This window comes from Rhagoletis pomonella, unplaced genomic scaffold, assembly GCF_013731165.1.
Source record: "Rhagoletis pomonella isolate Grant_MI unplaced genomic scaffold, Rhpom_1.0 Rhpom_scaffold_00003, whole genome shotgun sequence".
In the NCBI taxonomy this organism is placed as follows: Eukaryota; Metazoa; Arthropoda; class Insecta; order Diptera; family Tephritidae; genus Rhagoletis; species Rhagoletis pomonella.
The window spans coordinates 90,637,571-90,643,484 of NW_023458557.1; positions in this window are offsets into that span (position 1 = coordinate 90,637,571).

Genomic DNA, 5,914 nt, shown 5'->3' on the forward strand with positions numbered 1-5,914 from the left:
GAGTGGGTCTCTATATAGTGTAGGCTCACAATTTAATCGGAACAGATTCGCACCGACGGAATCGCACAAGTGTGTGGATGCCTTAATTGAAAAAGTTAAACAAATTGAGAAAATAAAAGTAATATTTACTTGAAAGAAAGTCCAAGAATTTCTTTGTTATTTTTAAAATCTTCAAAATATGAAAACCGCGTGTGAAAACCCATTGAGACGATAAAAAAGCGATAGAAATGTTTGTTTGTTTTACTATCGCATAATTAGCTACTAATAGTGGCATCGTAGCCGATAGGCGATAAAATTTTCTCCCAATTGCTAGTACAGTTTACGACATAAGACAATACGGTACTTACGACATCTTGTGAATCACCTAAATACATTAAAAAATGTAAACTTATTTGCTAGCGCGCTTTTAGGCGGCAGACAAGAAATGTATAGTCATTTGTGTGACTCTTCTTATCAATTCTTCAATTCTTCAATTGAAAAGAGGAGGAAATACGAAAAGTTCAAAACGTTTTGCAAAAAAGAGAGAGAGTAGAGCAAAAATGTTTACTTTGTTATTATTCTTGCTGTTGTTGTACATTGTTCATATTAGCCGGTTAATTGATAAGCATTTCAAAACTATACGTATGAACGTACATATGTACATATGGATGTATACATATGCGTTTAAGTGCACATCTACCGTAACCGACCGCAAAAATTCCTAATCATATAAAACCCGGACATAAATTTTTAGCTATATACATCTCCATTTTTTAGATTTTCTAGATTTCATTGAGAATAAAACGAAGATTTTGATGGCGCGCACACAAACTTACTCATCTTCGCTTTCTAAATGAACTTAAAGAATTCAATGGTTTATTGGTAAATGTCCTTAAGTTATTCATTGTTCTATTAAATAAATATTTTATATTATTGTTTTTCTCCCCCGATGAAACAGTATTTACTAGAATGTTTTATGTAAAAAAAAAATTGGTAATATTTTAGCTTATTCGGTTATAACTAGCCTAATAATAATGGTGGTCAACTCAGCAATGAGCTTACAGTTTCCTCCAAACTTTACAGCGTTAACATATTAAAATATCAATAGAAAAAAAACAAAATATTTTTATTATTTTTTTATTTTGATTTACTTTATTTATTTTATTACATTTCATAATTGTTTTCATATTCTGCTGTAGGTGATCCCATATTCGCACTCCGTCAGACACAACTTCAAAACACACATTATGAAATTTCGATCTCCCTTTTATTTGTCCTCAATTCGAAAAAGTATTTGCGAAGTGCAGGTCATATAAGTAGTAGAAACGCGTTTAAAGAAAATAATCTCCTTCATTACTCCTGCATTACTTGTTAACTAGTTTCAAGTTAGCTTTTTTTAGCTAACTACAAGTTATATATTTTATAGAAATCCCGCAAAAAAGCTAGCTACAATTGGGTGATTTTTTATCAATTGATAATTTTTTCTTGCAGGGTAGTGGCTGTTTTGTCTCAGTGGCAGTGTGGGAAACTCCCTTGGTGTCATAGCTCAGTTGTGCCACTTCACTGAACTGGCTCATCAAAATGGCCTTGAGTCAAATCCTGAATGTACACTCAGTTACCCAGTGCAGTAACCGGATTATAGTATAGCAAGCATCATTTAAAGTCCTAGTCAGGGATGCTAACTATGTATACGTAATTCCTGAAAAAATTACACTATTTTCAAAGGTATTCCCCAAAAATTACTTTTACTATTTAACCCTCTGCTACTGACGAGACTAAAATTTCAATATTTTACTGGCGTGTAGTTTCTCAATTTTCCAGATGAAAAATATGTATATTTTAGATATTTATTAATACACTTTTTTTCGATTTTAACCGGAAATTCTATCAATATTTTTAATAATTTTTAATGAAATAGACGTATAATCAAACTATATGATGAAAAATCGGCGTTTTTAGTAATTGATGCTATTGAAAAAATGTCGAAATTTCGGTGTCTGTCACACTACTACTTCAATTGCAGAGGGTTAAGGCATTTCATTCCCATCCAACTATATTTAAAAAAAAAAATATCATTCATTATAATAACATAATAAGGAGAGCATTTTGAATAACACAGGATTACAAAAAAAAAAAGCTTATGCATATTAAACCAAACCTATATATCCATATGTTATTCGACATGCTGAATGCGAATCCGAGTTCCGTTAGTCTCCATCACGTTGTTTTTTGAAGGTCAAATAGGGGAAATTTTATTGAATAAAGTTAAAAATTCATATATGTACATAGGTTTTTCGAATTTGAGGTCTGTTAACCTCTACCACGTCAGTTTCAAGGTCATTTGAAGGTGAAATGCGTTTCCTAACGTCATCCCGGAGCTATCAAGATTTAACTCCATATTCGTGATCAGCGACCACAAAAACACTCGAGTAACAAGTATCGCAAAGATTTTCACAATTCAAACAAATTTTTCTCGCGAGCTGCGTTACATAGTTCCCCGTGCGTGTGTTTTCCAAAAATTGTCAATATTAACTTATTTAATTAATATTACAAAGGATAAATGTATAAAAATTATGAATTGTTTTTGTGTTATGTGTGGCAAATATAATGTTACGAAGCACATGATTTATTTCTCAGAAACAATTCAAGAAAGGTACATGGAGTGTTTTAATATTGAATTTCATGTTACCAGTTCTGGGATACCGAAATGCATGTGCCGAACTTGTGACTTGCGTTTGTGGCAATGGAAAAATGGAGTTCAAGAAATTAGTTCTCTTCTCCTATGACTTGGCGTGAACCACGAAGGCACCATCGCGATTGCAATTTTTTTTTTGAACAATAAATTTGGATTAAATTCCAAAAGTTCTGGCTCTCTATCGTACGTAACACCATCATCCGTTACGATGCCACTATTAGTGGATGAATATCATGGTTTACCCATCGCGGGTGATGTTGAAAAAATCATGAGTACGTGTCGCCATTGAAAGTTGATGAAAACGAAGAAAATTATCCAGAACCTCCCGACAACTCCGTCGAAAATGATGACGATAGCGAGGTTTCTAGAAAATGTTCCTACGAAACTCGTTCAGAATTCAATCAGAGTCGACTGAATGACTTGGTAAGAGATCTAGTGCTGTCTAAGGCACGATCGGAATTATTGGCCTCACGATTAAAAGAGAAAAATTGCATGAAAAAAAACTAAGTACTACAGAAACAGAGACAACGAAAATACTCCTCCCACGATAAATCTTTAGTGTATGGCAATGATATAGACGGACTTTTAGATAATTAGGAGTGGAAGATCATGTAGAAGAGTGGAGGTTATTTATCCTCCTTCCTCGAAAAGAGGCCTTAAAGCTGTTTTACTAAACGTCGATAATAAACTACCATCTCTTCTAATAGCACACTCGACAACATTGCATGAAAACTACTTACTACTTACTCTTCACGGATCTAAGTCGTTGGAATAATATTGGGACAACAAAGTGGTTTTACGAAATACCCTTGTTTTTTATGTGAATGGAATAGTAGAGCTCGTAGCGACCATTATAAAAAAAGTGTGGCCAGTGAGGAAAGATTTGGTTGTAGGTCAATGGAATATTGTAGAAAAAATTTGGTTGATCCGACTTATATACTCCTTCCTCCTATACATATAAAATCAGGATTAATTAATCAGTTTCTAAAGGCTTTGAAGACCAATAAGAGTGAAGACCAATAAGAGCAAAGGCTTTGACTATATATTTATAAAGTTCCAGAAACTATCAGAAGCAAAAATAAAAGAAGAAATTTTAGAGGGACCACAAATAAGAGCTTTAATGAAGGGTACAAAATTCCCGAAAGGCATGTCAAAAGATGAAGGAAAGGCGTGGAAAAGCTTTATTGATGTTTGCGAGAAATTTCTTTGAAACAACAAAGACCCGAATTATACAAATATTGTGAACGATCTAATAGTGAATAACGAAGCTATTGGTTGCTTAATGAGCTTGAAGCTTCACTTTTTATATTCCCTCTTACAGAATTTTGCACAAAATCTTGGACATTACAGTGAAGACCAAGGAGAAAGATTTCTCCAAGACATTAAGGAGATGGAAAGGCGATACCAAGGATTTTGGGATGTCAATATGATGTCAGATTACTGCTGGAATCTGAAGAGGGATACTTCAGTCAAGCACAAAAAAAGGGCGCTAAGAAGAAATTTTGGTGAAATATTCAGACCACCCAAAAAAGCGCGGCAAAGCTAAAAAGTTGTGGAATTCTTCCTTCGATAACAGTAACTCAAGCAAAAAACAATTGCAAATGGTGACAAAAACATTTTGTGTTTGAATTGTTTATGTTTCATTTTTGTTGAAACTTTGAACTATTTTGTTAATTTAAATTGAAATCTGTTAACTTAGTTTTTTTCTTATAATGATACAAATGTACATATGTACATGACGTGATGGAGGTTAAAAGACCTCGAATTCGAAAAACCTATATATATGAAGTTTTAGCTCTATTCCATAACATTTTCTCTATTTGACCTTCAAATGACCTTGAACCTGACGTGACGGAGGAGGCTAACGGAACTCGGATTCGCATTCACCTTGTCGAATAACATAAGAGAAATATAGGTAATATAGGTTTGGTTTAATAAGCATACATTTTGTATTTTTTTTTTGTAAACCTATGTTATTCTTAGTTTGACCTTGGCATGACCTCAAGATGGTTTCGAAGAATCAAGAGTTCCCCATATTAGGATTCAGCTAGTCGAAAAACTAATGTATATGAATTTTAAGCTTTATTCAATAAATTTTTCCTTATTTGACCTTCAAATGACCTCTAAGCGGACATTAAGGAGTAAACGGGTTGAGCGAGTCGAAAACCCCATATAGTTATATGAATTATCACGTTTATGCAATGACCGGCGCGCCACACCCTGTCACGCTAGGTCCCAGATAGTTTCTAAAATCACCAATTAGTTTTTGTGAAAATTGCAGATAGAGGGTATTAATGAATTTAAGCCCTCGATATTTCACATTTTTTATATTTGTAAGTTATTGGAAGATTTCTGCTGTGTTTTGGCAACAAATTGTCTGCCGTTAAAAAGCATATAATTTGTGTTTCAGAAGTGTGTGAAAACCAAAAACTAATCAATTAACTTACATGATCTCGGTTCCGATATTAAATAATCACTAATTGTTTATACCCGCATTTTGGCACATTGGCTTGTTGAATGTGCCATCTAATAAATAGTGTCGTCGTTCTCCTTAGCTGTTTTTAAATGATGTCGTCACAAATTGCTGGCGGAGACATGAATACAGTATATGAATATTCCTTTTTTATATGTGTTTCCTTATAGAAAGGTTGGTTTCTTTTCCACCTTAGACATTCCGAATTTGTTTAAAATATGCTAATTTAAAACACAAAATTCTTTCAGTGTTCCTCCGGGGTTTTTCGACATGGACTGTTTCTTCAATTTAATATTGTTTGCTTTATTTTTGTGGAAACGAAAGATGCTTTGCTAGTTCTGGATCATTCGTACACATCAAATATTTCTCGAATTCAAGCTGCGTTTTGGGTTTGGTTTTTCGCATCGTCGTTTTACTATATTCGTAATTTTAAATTTTTTAATAAAATGAATATTCGTAATTTTAAATTTTTTAATAGCTCATGATTGTCTGTGGATTAATATCACCACACTGAGGATTCGGCAATAACCTTTTCCATCTATTAAAAAACAACACTTACGGGGCAATGTTTATTGTAAGAACAACATTTTTTTTCTATGAATCGACATACTTTAAGCACTGTTGACGCTATTTCCCTTTGAATGACTTTATTTCCAATTTTTTTTTTACTTTATTTAGCTTTTGAAAAGGTAATAATGTCAATTGACTTTGTTTCGCACCAGGGTGGGAAATAAAGTCAATTGACCTTATTTCCGTTGATATTGTTA